Genomic DNA, 15,930 nt, shown 5'->3' with positions numbered 1-15,930 from the left:
AGGGAGCCTAAAGTACAGTACTGGTAGATCTTTTCCCCCCACTTCCTGGTTCTCGCACACAATAGCGTGGTGAGGACAAGTGTTTTTATAGAACCTGTTTATGAGGCAAACTGTACAAAAACAAACCGTGACAAAAACAGCAGCATATAATTGATGCTGATTGATGCTAATGTTGCAGTTGGTAAAAGGGAGGAGAACGCCTGTATTCCTCAACATGAGTTCTGTTTAAAAGTGCTGCAGGTGACCGTGTGGATCTGTTTCAATTCGGTGGTGCGGACGCAGCGGTAGTTTGCAGATAAAGGGTTATCACCTGTCCCCAGTGGGTGCAGACCCACAGATTAACCGCACATTCCCCCCAGCGTAACATCACCCCGGGGCCTGTGTGCTTCTCGCAGGGCCTAAAAATACACCCCGCGACCCTGCGCCTGCTGAAATCCCGGGTGCGAGAGCCCTGGTGCGCGGCACCGCCCTCCGCACCGCACACGGCTCTTCTTCGCTGACGCGCTCTCTGCTCGGGCAGCTATAAATTATTTGCAGCCGTCTCGCTGTTGGGTTTCGTTTGCTCAGAAAAAAAAAGAAAAAAGAAAAAGAAGAGGCTGAAAGGCGAAGATGTGGAGGAAAAACCCTCCCTGGCAGACCTACAGCAGACGTGATTCACGCGGACAGCCAGCAGGGCGGCGCACCGCGACGACGCAACACCGAAGCAAAAACATACCAACGAGCCACTGCTCTCCAGCCGCACCGGTTCATTTCCCTCAGCGCGCTTCAGGCCCGAATCTGCCGTACACGGTGTAATCGGTCAGAGGCTTAGTGATTAGTTATTCTAGGCATGGCACACTTAATACACAATATTCCAGCTGTAACAGCTGCCAAGAGACTGCCTGTGTCCTTTCAGTAGCTCCTGAGGCCTGAGCGTCCTGTACGCAATGTGAAGAAGAAGGATTAATTCCACTAATAACAGCTTTAATAACAGGCTGCTCAGTCTGTGCGTGAAAGGTTTCACCAAATCTGCACTGGCAGGGAAAGCAAACAAGCCCCCCCCCCCACCCACCCCAATCCCAGATACATCACTCTTGCTGATGTCTCTTTATTTTTACTTTTCAACTGGAAATGAAGGGTGGCGGGTGGGGGGTGCCAGGCTCCGATTAGCTGGCTTGCCATGTGACCATGTGGTGCTGTACTAAAAGCATGTATTCAAAAACCAATTTTAACCTGGACATAAGGGGGGGGGGGGGGGGTCTTTCCTTTCCAACCAAGGCTATACAAGTGACACAACCAAACCCACTGCAGAGGTTCAATGGATTCCGAAACAAATCAAATAAATAAAACCTGGGCCAATCATGTAAAAGAGCAGAATGTAAATAACACCCGTATGACGTCCTTCCTATGATTTACTGTAGGGACGTCACCAAGGCCCACAGCCATGCGTTCGCAGCCTAAGTGCACGCAGCTGTACGGAAAACTCGGTATTCTGACAGATGATAAATCACGCTAAGCATTCTGATCGGCGATAAATCAGGGGCGAGAATTCTGACTGAGAATTCTAACACCCTCGCCGCGGCATTAAGACAGAAAAAAAGGGGCGAGGACGACATGATGGAGAGCGCTTCTAAAAAAAAAAAAAAACTCGCTCATTCTCCCTAAATGATCCGCTGGCTGCGGGCCCTCTGGCATCGCGACACGCAGCGATAGCAGACGAACTCTGCGACCTCACGTTTGCTCAGCACTGAGGCTAAGAGGGCAAAGAGTAAGATAAAATACAGAGGGATGGCGTGAGATCTAGGGGGGGGGGATTTTAAAATACTGACAATGGAAAAGGAGCAGAGATCCTCCTCCCGAACGTTACCCGCTGCCTCGCGCGCACAGCGATCTCTCCAGTGTGCTATTCTCCGCGGCCAGCCAATCAAATCAGACGTCGGGCTTATGACCTACAAGGGTTGCCACGGCAACGCCTGCCTTCTGGAATACATGCCACGCATGTTAAGTGCCTTCCTGCGAACACACACATACGGGCGCACTGGCGCGCACGCACACACACGCGCACGCACACACACACACACTCATATATAAAAAAAAAAAAACAAACACTCTCCCGCGGACTGTACCATTTTTATACAAAAAAGAAGGAATAAAGACAAATAAAATGGCACATGAACCCCCTGCATATTCCATGATGTAAAGGTACAACCTTTTCCCCCCAAAAACAGGGAAATGTGGTACAGCCTGGTACGTGGGCCAGTGTTAAGCTGTTCATTGATAAGGACAGCTGCCAGTGAGGCCTGTGAGGTGTGAGAATCTTTATCCAGGGCAGGGTAAAGGGTTTGTTAATGGCTCAAGGTGGTGACCTGGACACTGGGGGGGTGGGTGCGGACGACTGTACTGGACCCAGAGGGACATAAATTTGCAGAAAAATTCCTACAGTGATTCAAGTCTGCACCATGCAATGTGCTTTTCTCTCCCCTCCAAATGACAGGAAACTGTAAAATGGCCCCGTTTCAGGAATGTCAGGAACACCTTTCCAGAGGCCTGATCAGTATCACCAAACACACACACATGCACACACACACACGTACGCACACACACACCTGTCGTGCTGCAGTGTCACTGGCTAATCTCGGCCACATGCATTCACAGCAATCCCACAGAGGGACTCTAGTTACAGGGGGCAGAGCAGATGCATGTGCTGGGGAGTGCTGGTGTGTGTGTGTGTGTGTGCGTGTGTGTGTGTGTGCGTATGAACAGGAACGGCCACAGGGCCCGTCGACCCCGCTCCGTGCCTGAGGTGTCTGAGACCACAGGAAGTGCCAGCACCAGCAGGCAGCAACACAACAAAGCCTCCCTTCCAGGCTGAGCCATTAAAAGCTGATAACTGTGCGCAGAGGTCAGGACTGTTTGCAATCAGGCCTCTGCCCAGTTTCAGCGAGAACCGCAAACACCGGACGTCTCAAACCTGGCTTAACACGCGGGCTCAAACCTGCAGCTCAAGGTCACGAGTTCACCTTCCAGAGAAGAAGACCAAAAAACTACAGGGAAGCAAGCCCACTTCCCGACGTCAGCTCACACCTGACTGGTCATGGCAGCAGTTTGACAGGCTGCATTGGCTCTCCTTGCTGCGAGGCACTCCCCCAGCACCCCCCCCCCCCCCCAACCCATAAAGAATTACCGCGCGCTGGGTTCGATCGGCTGTCACTTTCGCTCAAGGGCGTCGGAGTCAGACTTTAATGAGCTCTCCGTTTTCGTGCCGAGATAACCACAGCCTTGCATCCGGGTGTTATGAGACTCGAACGGTATCGCCTGGGTCTCCTGGTTCCGAGTCAAACTCCGACGGCCGTTTGGAGACAGGCTCAACGAGACTCAGAAAATGCTTGAAGAATGTGAGCACAAATGTAAAAAAAAAAAAAAAAAAAAAATCAACCCGTGAACGCCACAGAAACTGTTCACTTGGATGTGCCAAGCAGACATTAAGCAAAGGGTCCTTTGAGCCAGGAGACTTATCAGTGCTTGGTACATTCAACTGGATGCTGGAACACTAGGTTTTCTGTTCTCATAGAGCCACCACTGGTGCCTTTCACCCTAATAAAGCATATGGAGCATAATGACAGCTATGCTAGCTTCGCTGCACATTACTGACCCCCGTCAGCGCGTAAAACGGTAACAAGTAACGAGACAGCCGGCGATGAAGAAATGGCGCGTTATCGGCTCGACACGGTAGGAGAGCGATCTCCCGAGGGGGTTCGACCAAACAGCGCGCGGATCGCCGTTACTGCGAAACGGACAGCACCAGACGAGCTCAGAGGATGAGTCAGGGAAGGAGTTGGTGCAGGTGGGAATTGGTGTCTGCACAAATGGCTGAATGGAAGTCAGATGAAAGGGTACAGATACAACAAGCGCTAAGTGTGTGTGTGTATGTGTGTGTGTGTGTGTGTGTGTAATGGTAATAATCATCTGAGCCACTTGCTTACAGAAAGAAACTGCTTACAGGATGAGTCTGTTTTCATACCTACATTACCTATCTACACATACACACAGAGCCAGTGTGGCATAGTGGTCAGGAGCGGGGCTTGTAACTGAAATGTTACTGGTTCAATTCCCTGCTGGGGTACTGCTGCTATACCCTTTGGCAAGGTAATTCACATACACCTGCCTCAGTAAATATCCAGCTATATAAATGGATAATACGTAAAAACACTGTAACCTACGTAAATCACTCTAAATAAATAACAATAATGTCATGTAATGTATTCCATACGCACACACACACACACAAACAAATTATGCTGCTTTTGCTTATACATCTAAAGCCTTTTCCTTGTAAGAATGAAAAGGCCTTCCCAGCAGCACTCGAGCTCTCCAGGAGCTCGCCAGAGGAGCTGTTAGGATTGGGCCTGCCATTGCCGTGGTTACCCTGGATCTGAGCGCACTCGGAGCACCCAGGCCGCGCTCGCCAGGAAAAACAAGCTCCGCGGCAGCCGCCAGCACGTTCCGCGACACCGCCGCCTGTCTACAGGGCAGGGCTGGACCGGGCTGAGCCGGATCTGTGAAAGAGGACCTGGAGGATGCTGGGTATTATTCCCCTGCTTATTACCGTTGTTACACCCACTGTTATGTTATACATTATCGTAGTAGCATTGCTACTGTACATTAAGTCTGGTGGGTACGCAAATGTGACATAACTCAGATACGGATATGATTACATATGGCAGACACCCACGCAGTGTATCTCGGGCTCCTCCAGGTCAGGCATGCAAATGGGCAACGAGCCACCAGTGGATACAGGAAATCTCCCCTGTGTGCTTAGCTGGCCTGCTAAATTACTCTCAGCCACTCACTGGAGGGCAGAGGGTCCTGTGGGCTCAGGAGCAGAGGCCAGGAAGCTTGGGAGAAATCTCATCAGCAAGGACAGAGCCCCGCACCTCTCCGGGTCACATACAACATTCAAGACAAGAACCGCACTCGCTTAAGTGAAAGACCTTCGCCCTAACTGAGAAATCACAGAGAGCTGTTACCAATGGCAACAAAACTGAGAACAAGCACCCCCCCCTCCCCTCGATACAATACACGGGCACGTACACGAGTCACCGTTTTTCCCTCATGGCACAAAAGCCAAATACAAAGGAGACTGTTACTATAGGCAAAATCTGCACAGTGCAAATCAGCCCTCTTGATCTGTGGCCATTTCCTCAAAATGGAGGCAACGTGAGAGAGGGAGGGAAGGAGAGAAAAAGAGAGGGAAAGAGGGCTCTCGAGTTTTAGGCCCACCGCCAGACGAGGAGCAGCAGCAAGCTTGACCCTCACTACAGCTGGAAATAAAGGGCTTATTCACCTGAGAGAGGATGGCTGAACGAGGAGGAGGGGGGCAGGAAAGAGATGGAGAGATAAAGAGAGAGGGTATGGCAGGCAGTCAAAACTCCGGATTCTGGGATGTGAAACGCAGCCTTGTGTAGCTCTTTCTGTACATGGCCGCTACAGCTTCGGGCTTCCAGCTGGGGTCAGACTACCAACAGCAGACTACCGGGGAGTCTGGCCGAGCAAGACTCCCCCCTATCCCCTGGCCCCGAACAGGAGACAGGGTGCTTTTGCGTGCGGCGTAACAAGATCAAATCTCCTCTTATTATTCCCTTCCTCAGACTCGCACCTGTGACCAGCGCTACACTGGTGTGTGGAGAGGGGGTGGGGTGCTTACCCAGCTCTTAGCTGGTGGGCTTTGTCCTGTTAATCTTCACTAAAGCTTAGCACTGGGATGCGGGTCTCACAAGCTCTAAAAACGAGCACACTGTGTGTGTGTGTGTGTTTGTGTGTGTGTGTGTGCGCGTTTCAGAGGACCCAGGTTTGGAGGGAGCAGAGAAACTACAGATGGTGAGGGAGAGAAAGGGGGGAAACTAACCTTGGAATGCATGACTAAATAAATAAATACATGCATAAACACATTAACCAGCAGACCCGGTTCTCCACAGAGAAACCATTCACTGGGACTCAGTCGGCTGCAGTGAGCTTCGAAGGCGGGGTGTGTTTTTAATCGCGCCGGCGACCGTGTGCTGTGGGGACGTCAGGGGACACGTGTGACATGTGGCTCCGGCACACACGGAGAGAGGACGGGGGGAGAAACGGGGTGTACCGGCTGTGGCATGGGGGCCAGGCGTCTGACACAAGGGTACAGGGGAACTGGATTTGGCCCGGACACGCTGCAGGTTTATTTCCGGAGGAGGACGAAGAGGTCTGTACCGAGAGGTACAGATGATTATAGCGCCGGCTGTGAGAGTGGTCTCGTCTGTCCAGTGAATTAACGACAGTGAAACAATGAAAGGAGGCTGCCTCACTTTAGGAGACAGGAGAGGGGAGACAGCTGGGATGCTTGGATTTAGTCAGACTCAGGCACACACACACACACACACACACACATGCAACACTGCGCGTCTTGCATTTGTGCTGCTGTCCATATCGCGTTCTGAACGACACGGACGGTCAGACAATAGGAGCGGACGACACCACGGGATGGAATTTCACCCCGCCCCACTCACGCGCGCGTTAAATACACCGAGCGCCAAGGCGTCGCCGACGGAAGCGGCCAGCCGTCGGCTCAGACTGGAACGGAAGGCAGGCTGGCTTACAGCGGGGGGGCTCAGAGCCGCGGCCTTACAGCCAGAGCTGCCCAGCTCCCGCTCAAAATGGAGGCCGGGAGGGAGAGAGAGCCAGGGAGGGGGACACAGACAGGGGGGAGAGAGGCTAAGACAGACAGAAAGAGAAAGCAAGGCGTTCAAAACAACGCAGAAACAGAGAGATAGAGACAGATACAGATGCTAAGACAAATAGAGGCTGAAAGAGAGAGAAAGTGAAAGAGACAAAGAGAGAAGCAGAGAGGGGGATGTAGACAAAGGCAGAGACAGGGGGTAGAGAGAGGCTAAGAAACACAGAGGGAGAAAGCAAAAGGTGCCAAACAATGTATAAATAGAGATAGCATCTGTCTCTTTTCCTCTAAGAAACAAGAAGCTGAATAAAAGAGCGGGAACCTCATGGAGAAAGACGCTGAATGAGAGAGCCGCTCACAGAAAAAGAGAGAGAAACTGAAAGAGACAGAGGAGAGACAGAGGCTGAAAAAAAGAGAGAAAGAGGGAGAGAAGCTGAAAGAGAGGGATGCATCGAGGCAGATGGGGAAGAGAAGAGCTGGAGAGGGCACGGAGGCTAACGGCGCCTAAATCAGACAAGCATGCAGGCAGGCTCCCCACCTCCATCTCTCCCCATCTCTGCTCAGCTAACCTGGGCCAGCAATTCCCATCTGCAATTTATTTCCAGGAGACAAAAGGAGCGCGGAGATGCTCACTGACAAACACACACACACGCGTACAATCATACCCACTAACGCACACACACACGTACAATCATACCCACTAACGCACACACACACACATACACATACAATCATACCCACTAACGCACACACACACACGTACAATCATACCCACTAACGCACACACACACATGTACAATCATACCCACTAACACGTGCACACGCACGCACGCATACAATCATACCCACTAACGCACACACACACACGTACAATCATACCTACTAACACACGCACGCACGCGCGCGCACACACACACACACACACACACACAAGCGCACACACAGAGACACTCACATGCACTCATACCCACTCTCAAACTCTCTCTCTCTCACACACACACACACCCCTTTTGTCTCCCCATACAGGGAAAGGCAGTAATAATCAGCAACAGAACACCTAAACTGTACACACACAAAAGCAACCATACAAGGCAAACTAAGAGGGGCATCTCTCTTTCGCATGTCCCCCATCTGTTGGGGGGGGGGGGGTAAACCCGAGAGCTTTGGCCCGATCAGAGCGGATTTAAGCACTCCATCTGCATATTCGCCCGTGCAGTGCCTGAGGATACGGCCGCTGCCGATTCGCCAATGAGACAGAGGAGGAGAGCGTTAGTGTCATCTTGCCTGGATGCCACACTACTGCGGGCATCGTCCACTCCGTTACACCCTAACCAAGAAAATTTAACAGGAAAAGATCTCAAAGCATCACAATATAGACATCAACTGCTGCTCTGTGAGCTGCCCAGGACAGGAGTATTAGCCAAAGTAATATTAATGATAAACACTCCCCTCTTCTCTGCTTACAGACACAAAGCTATCACGGCCCTTAAACAGCAAGTTTTATCAAGCAGAAATAACCATCTATTCTTATTTATAGAGCACAAAAGGCCATTGGAATTTCTCCACCGGCCTAATAATGGAAATCAGTTATTTCGTTTGGGTCTGGCCCTGGACATCTGGGTCTTTGAAGAGCGAGGTCTCGTTAAAAACAACACGCCCTGCACTGGATCTGAAACAAAGAGCGACAGCCTGCCCTGCAGAAGCAACCATGAATCAATAACAGAGGAACAAAGCTCCGCAAACAGCCCGCAGGCCTGTACTGTGTTTACGTACGCTGTGCTGTCTGCGCGTGATAGGTGTAGGTGTGTGTGTGTGTGTGTGCTGTGCCTGTAATTGCTCCTGATTTTGTACGAATGCTGTGCGCATGCCTGTTCATACTTGTGGTTTGTGTTGTGTCTTTGTAGTGTGTTTGTGCATTTTTACAAACGCTGTAAACACGGCTGTTCATACTGTCGATGTGTGTGCATGTTTTTATGAATGCTGTGCGTGTCTATTCATATTTTCGACACTTGTACCCGTGTGTTTTTTTCTGAATGCTCTGTGCATGTCTATTTACACTTTCGCAGTGTGTACGTGTTTTTATGAATGCTGTGCGCATCTGATCACACTTTCAATGTGTGTGAGCAGTGTATGCGCGTGCGTGCGTGTGTGTGTGGTAAATGGATCCTACCCCAGCGGGCTAAGCAGGCAGTGCTGAGCCCTGCCCTATGATCCATCTGCCTGTATTACATGCTATAAAGAGCAGTACAGTAACTGCCCCTCCCCCATACAGTCAGACAGCAGCCCTGCCCCTCCTCCACTGATCCCAGTACACCAGAGGCCAGCCCCTCCGACCTGCCCCAGCGAGGATGACAGGGGCTTAATGTCGTCACATTTCAGGCCTTAGGGGCGATAATGTCACATGTGGTGCTATACTACGCTCACAGATGACAGCACACTTCCTGATAAAAACAAGCGAAGAGCCGCCCTGACAATCAACTGATTTTTATTGCCTAGACTATCTTTAAAAGCAAAACGCTGAGCCATCCATGCTTTACACTCAACATGTGAAAGCAGTTTTCGTTTGCCACGATATCCAGCTTGCGCTGTTTTAGCATGCACCAGAAATACTGTCATGAGATATGAGTCTGCGATACACTTTATGCAACACCCGTGGCCATGCCAATCTGATAGCATACCAGTACCTGCCCCAAATTCAACAGAGAAGCCCATATCATTAAATCACTGACACAGCAAACTGTAATCACGAGTTTCAGAGTGCTAAGAGCTAACTGTTTAGCAAGGTCTCAAAGTTCAAATCATGTCATTTTATTTACTTAGCAGAGGCACTTGTCAATAGCACAGCCATTTTATATGGCTCAGCATTTTACTGAAGCGATGAAGGTTAACAACAGTGCCCTACCCAGCAATGGAATCTAAAACTCTGAGGTTACAGACGCCTCTTCAGCACACAGACACTGTCAGCAGTGTTTTCGGATTGTGATTGAGATGATTTGTGTTTTGCTACAGTGCTGTACTTGTAAGTGATTGGACTCATCCAATGTGGCAAAGCGGTCACAGCCGTGTGACCCAGGAACCAGCCCCCCCCCCCCCCCATCTGGACTGTCTGGACGCTCGAATGATGGGGTTTGATGTTCTGGACTGACGCTAGATAGATTTGTGGATCTTAATTTCAACAGGATGGCCCAACCTGCTCAGTGAGCCCACTGTGTTAGCCAATCCATGTACTGTACAGATCAGCGATGCGGTCGTGGAAGGCATGCGGCAACGGATCCCAAAACACACAAAAGGCGCCCCTCCCCTGCCTCGCCGCGTGGCGCATCTGCCTCGCCATCGCTTCTCTGTTGAGGTTTTCCGCCTTGTCGTTGGGCGGCGAGAACCCGAGACGGCACAGCACCTGGCAGCTGCCCCGCCACCACAAAATAAAAAACACACTAAAAAAAAAACACAATGAAGCTCGGGGTTCAGCCAATCACAGAAGCCAGCTGGCTGGGGAGGAAGCGCGTACTGTAACAAAAACCAAATCTTTTTTTTCCCATTTGTCTGTGGTTTTCTTCTTTTTAATTACATCGCAAATCAGTGCGCGATTAGAGATAGAACAGCACAGTCTGAGTCTGATTTGTCATAATTATAGAGCCGCTGCTCCTCCCCTGAACAGCCAGCAAAGTGGAGAGTAGCTTACTGCTCCCTGCTCAGTAGATGGCGGGTTACAGCGTTCGCATCAGGGCTGAAAGTCTGGCCAGGACGTTAGAGTAACTCTGTCATCTGTCTGGGACACCAGCCCAAAATACGGCCTTACAAAAGCCCTGAATCCATATGCTGCAAATTTCAAAAGGAGGGGGTTAAAAAAAAAAAACGAAAACTGATGAGGTCTTCAGCTTTCTACTGTCTGCTTTCAGCTGTTGTATTAAAACCAGACAGCTCCAACCCCCGTTACCCAGAAGCCTTGGCGTGCCTTTTACTGCCACAGACACTGCCTGGAACTGAAGGCAGAATGTTTGAGCTACCACACACCCAATCATTTCCTGACTACCTTCAAACATTTAAACATTCCGAAATATTTTTTTAAATAATTAATTTTGAAAATGAACGTAAATGCCTCAGTTTCTTGTTGAGAGAGCAAGTTTTCATGACTGTGTGCTCTTCCCCAAAACCCACACAAATTCTTTCCTTCAGAAACACCCCCACCCCAAACATTCACAGACTTCCTCGAATGGTGCTCAACATCACTCAGAATCCGGAGAAGTAGGTCGACGTCATTTCACCTGCTAAGCATGCCTCATCGCTCAGCTGATGCTACGCCAAGGCCGTGACCGGGCTGAGCACAAAAACACAGTGTAAACACAGAGTACACTACTCTGGAGATGACCCAGTTTACACAACAGCTAACAGAGTGACTCAGCAGATGCAAACAATCCCCCCCCCACCCCCCCTCCGGCAAATTCCGTGCAAGTTACCTAACCGTCCCTGACACCGGAGTGGAAAACAAACAACTCTCGCCGAACGTGCAAATCGAGAGCAAGGAGCCTCGAGGACAGAGAGAGAGAGAGAGAGACAGAGAGAAAAGGAGAAAGACTGAGGGAGAAATGAGTGCCACTGAGATGTTGCGTGTCTTGAGGACGGACCAGGTCCCTGATTGGCACTCTCCATCCCCGTGGCACTCCGCTGAATCCCAGAGACATCTTTGAGAAGCAACTGCCACAGGCCGAAAGCCAAAATGAAAAGAAAAAAAAAAAACAAAAACAAAAAAAAAATTCCTCTTGTTGTGCATTAAGGGCGAGGATTCAAAACAGGCTCGCTGGTCCTCAGATCAAAGAGTTCTGTCGATCCGCGAGTGCTCGGTATCGGCTTTGCCATGGCAACCCCATTGCAGGGTACACTGTGTAAGGGTAATGGCTCAGGTTTTCTTAGGATGAATACAAATCAATTCCAGGGAATCGGATGCAATCTATCGGTTTATGAGAGGGTGCAGAGCCTGTGGCATCTAAGCCAGTCTGGAGTCACGTGTAACATAAACAAACACAAGAGCTGGATAAGAGCCTCAAGAAGCAAACCAAGGGTATGACCTACTGACAAGTTCTACTGAACCTGAAACGCACATTATGAAGCGGATGGGTCTCGGCTTGCTTCCCGCTTGGTCAAGAAACGTTCGAATTCAGCCAACTTCCACCTCACTGCAGTGATAATATGTATCCTGCAGACAAGGGGTGGTTGGTAATGAATGCACAAAGCCAGACAGAAACTCCTTTCTCAACATAGAACCAAGCAAGCTTACTAATGCCCCTTTCTCAATGTAGAGCTGGAACAAGGCTGGTTCAATAATATAACTTTTCCACTACAGGGCTAGAACCAGCTTGGTTCACTAATATCGCTTTCCCACTATAGAACCAGGCTGACTCACTAATAGCCATCTTCCACCATAGAGCTAGAAACAGACTGAGTGAAAAAACCCTTTTCTACTGCAGAGCCGGAATGTGCTGACTTAGGTTCCATTCATATTCTGATACTGAAGGGAAAAAGGAGCTCATTACAATAACTGATCACCGCAAACAAGAAGCGGATGAAAAAGGCTGCCTCGCGGCAAAACTGAAGCCAGGGATTACAGATGAGAGGCCAGACAGTTGTTCTGATCTGGCCAGACAACATTAGCTATGCGTATGGCATCACAGAAACAGCTCTGGTTGCAGGTAATGCAATGGAAAAGCGGTCCCTGCTGATCAGGTCTCAGTCTTACGCGACGGTGAGAGGAAGACTAACACAAGGGCAGGAGATAACACACGGGATCTGGGTGCATCCAGCACAGTGGCTTCACTCTGAACGCAGGCTTCAGGGAAATGCATTCCCATGTGCTGCATTTTTTTACAGCTTCGTCTTGCACACATTCCTACATAAGTACGTATGTGCGAGCACACATTCACTGATGTTTCCTTTAAATCTACTCCTGCTGGCACCCAGGACCACTGCAAACACTGGGGGACCTGACAGGTAACGGCACAGATCATGTTCCGATGCAGTTAACAACTTCAGCTCGTTGCCCGAGCGAGACTGCAGTTACAACGTAAGCACACGTTTCTGCCTTTTTTCCTTCTTCTTTGCTTAGCGCTAATGTTAACAGAGCTGGAGGTTGAAGAGAGATGTGAGCTCCCATTGAGAAAAGTGCTCAGTGAAACCTACCCCTGCGGAGAGCCTTTCAAATGTGCGACTGGGCAACATTTTTATCACGAGAATTACATCTGCGGCCACTTCTGCATTTTCAGCAGACTTCTGCTGTGCTGTTTTCATGGCGGGGGTAGGGGGCGGTCTGAAAAATGCGACCGATTAGGTTACAGCTGGGCAGTTGTCCGAGGTGTGTTAACAAAGGGAAGTGTCTGTCACGTCTATTAAAACGGTAAAAACTACCAAGCCTGAGGTAGCCTAATTCACCTCTGAGCATTGGTTCAAGATGACCTACTAATGCAGTCAGCTCTGCAAACGACATTCCTACTAAATTTACAGCAAATTAGACAGGCGATACCCTAAAGTGCCAATTGACCAAGCTTACCTGAACAACACTGATATCAACAGCCAGGCTGTCATTATGCTCTTCAAACAAGTATTGGTACCCACCATTTTGCCATAATGAAATAATCGCTCACACACAAATTCCTAAGTGAACTGAGGAACACAAACACCAAATTTATTGTCTCAGGGTTACCGCTGCGGTCCTTACTGCAGGTATAACTGCATCACACAGACAGCGGCACCACAATTTGGGCAGGTGCCGAAAATTAAATGTTTCCCTCCCGCAGAGGCTGCAGACACATGCTTTGTGAGTCCCACTGCTCTGGAACAGGCTGTAGGGTACAGGCGGCTTTGTGGAAGAGCGTGTTTGGAGTGGGCTTAGCTAAAGACGCTCCAGCCGGGAGAGGGAGAAGGTCTACTGGTGAGGTAGGACCTGGCCCAAAGAGCACTGACACATTCAACCCTGTCACATGCAGCGAGACACTCACTGTGTGTGTGTGTGTGTGTGTGTGTGTGTGAGAGAGAGACAGAGAAAAAAGGCATGTGACTGTGTGTCAATATCCTTGTTTGTGAATGTTGTGCACTGACAATCCCAGACACACAATGCGTGCATTACAGTGTGCGAATGTGTACAGGACAGAGTGTTCGTGTGTATGTGTGTGTGTGTGTGTTGGAGAGAGTGAATGTTTGTGTCAGCAAGTGGGTTAAACTGCACTGAGAATGCGCATGTGACAAAGCACTTTTGTGCACAAGTGAACACCACAGCAACAATGCGCATTTCACAAGTTCCCCATAATGCCTCTCAGCCACAAAACACTTTGGCAAAAGCTGCCTTCAACACCCAAGGCCAGTACCACCTACACAAACCCTTTTATTCTCCTGACAAGCAAGGGTCAAATACAACCTAGCAGAGTACACTGCACTACCCTGCCCTCCTAAAATTGCAAATGTCTGAAAAGACTTATGACTTCCGGGAGAGAGGCGAGAACTGAGTGTCAAACCATGAAACCTCACTGCATTTCCCTCCCGCGCTTTGTCTGCATTAGCAATGAATGGTTCGCTTTTTAACCTTGAGATCACAATGAGCTGCGCGACTCCAGACGGGAAACCATATAAACAAACGACGGCGAGGCGACAAAAAATAGGACCAAATGGACGAGCTTGTGTCACCGACGGCCCGGGCTGTTCTGCATTCAGTGGAGAGGGGAAATGATAGATTATTCCCTGATGCAGGACACGTCCATGTCCACTACAGAGTCTAGCTTTTCCCCCCTTCTAGCTTCTTGCTTGCGTCGCACTTGCCGAATAAAGACGGGACTTGTGTGTACCGTATTAGGAGTATAACGATTTAAACACTCCAAGTAAAAGCCATGAGAGAATTTTGGTTTGTGGTGTAGGGATTTCATTTGATAATGAAGGTAGCCATTTAGCGTTGACAGGTACTGCGTGATGTTACCTTTTACGGTACACAAACCTTGATCCGCCAAATGATCTGATAACGTTTGGCATCAGCCCAAGTTGTGATTGCTTCTTGCTTGTTTCACAGGTAGCTAGCTAGCTATTCAATAAACAAGTAACCCGCTACTGCACCCTCCCTCCCGCACAGAACCCGAAAGGGCGCTAGCTAACGTTAGCTAATTTTCCATGAATGCAGTCCGCTTTGGGAAAAAGGCGAATCGCCCGAATGTCGTCATCCGATCCCACTTATATCACGATGAGGTTGGATCAACAGATCTTAGCAACCCCCCCTTTAGAAATCGGTTCAATCATTTCTGAAATCTCCATCAAAGTACTGGGTAGCATTTCGCGGACAGCCTGCGCTAACGCAGATATTACAAATTGACCTGTGATTGGCGTACAGTACAGTGCAATCAATTAGTTAGCTGCATATCTAGCTAGCTAACCAGTAAACTACATGAAAAACAGCCCGATCATAACAAACCCGCAAGAAGCGTTAGCTATAGCTAGCAAGCAAACTAACTCCACAGCGACAAAAACACTCTACAAAGACGTCCTGTACTGGCTGATCCTTTACTGTCTGAATGTCCGCCGATCCAAGGCAAAGGAAAAAAGGACTCATTACATAAATGGTAATTTAGTCGCGCAGGACGCGGCCAGCTGTCGATAGTGTCTTTGCGCGAAAAATGGCTGTGTGCGTGAATATTTAGGAGCCAATTCTTCAAAGTTAAATAACGAGAAATTGTAACTAATACTCCTCAATAGCGTACACAGGGTAAAGAAAGCACATTCCCCCTTCTTGCCTAAAACGCTCCCATCCCCCACCTGCGGTCTCTCCCTCTCTGTCCTCCATCTTTAATCTGTGCCCCGTCTCCCTTTCCACTGCCCGAAAAAAGCCCAAAACCCGCGCCAACTTACCTTTGCCGTCCATTGCGACACCGTTTGCAACTTTCCGAAATTAAAAGCTCGAAAATGTTTTTAAAACTATATAGATTTTTTATTGCAAATTGGACCGCGAGTGGAACCGCGCCTTTCAGAAGAGCAGCAATCCTAAGCCGCCATCTGGTGGCATTTTCCACAATCGAATGGCGCAACTGCAGACCGGAACCAGAGTGCCCTCTGGCGGACACAGACCAGCACGGCAGCGGCGCGCCTAGGGGCGAAAGGCAGGGCTTGAAAGACCCCGCCAACAGAGAGCACGCATGTACGTGAACGGAGGAGGGGATACGTGCAGGGATGGGGGTAGAGGGGGAAGTCAGGATGGGTGGTTGTGTTAGTCTGGCAGC

General features: G+C 49.6%; 1 protein-coding gene across 1 annotated transcript in view; it reads right to left on the bottom strand.

Moving 5' to 3' along the window:
• The window catches only part of stag1a (stromal antigen 1a), a 46,790-nt gene extending 31,073 nt beyond the window's left edge, over nucleotides 1-15,717 (bottom strand). The window contains exon 1 of the mRNA XM_036553925.1: nucleotides 15,563-15,717. The gene's annotated coding sequence lies outside the window, so the exon portion shown is untranslated. The remainder of the gene's footprint in view (nucleotides 1-15,562) is intronic.
• Nucleotides 15,718-15,930: the final 213 nt, after the last annotated feature.

This window comes from Megalops cyprinoides, chromosome 20, assembly GCF_013368585.1.
Source record: "Megalops cyprinoides isolate fMegCyp1 chromosome 20, fMegCyp1.pri, whole genome shotgun sequence".
NCBI lineage: Eukaryota > Metazoa > Chordata > Actinopteri > Elopiformes > Megalopidae > Megalops > Megalops cyprinoides.
Note: the sequence above shows the minus strand (reverse complement) of the source record. Positions and strands in the feature narration are given on the sequence as shown.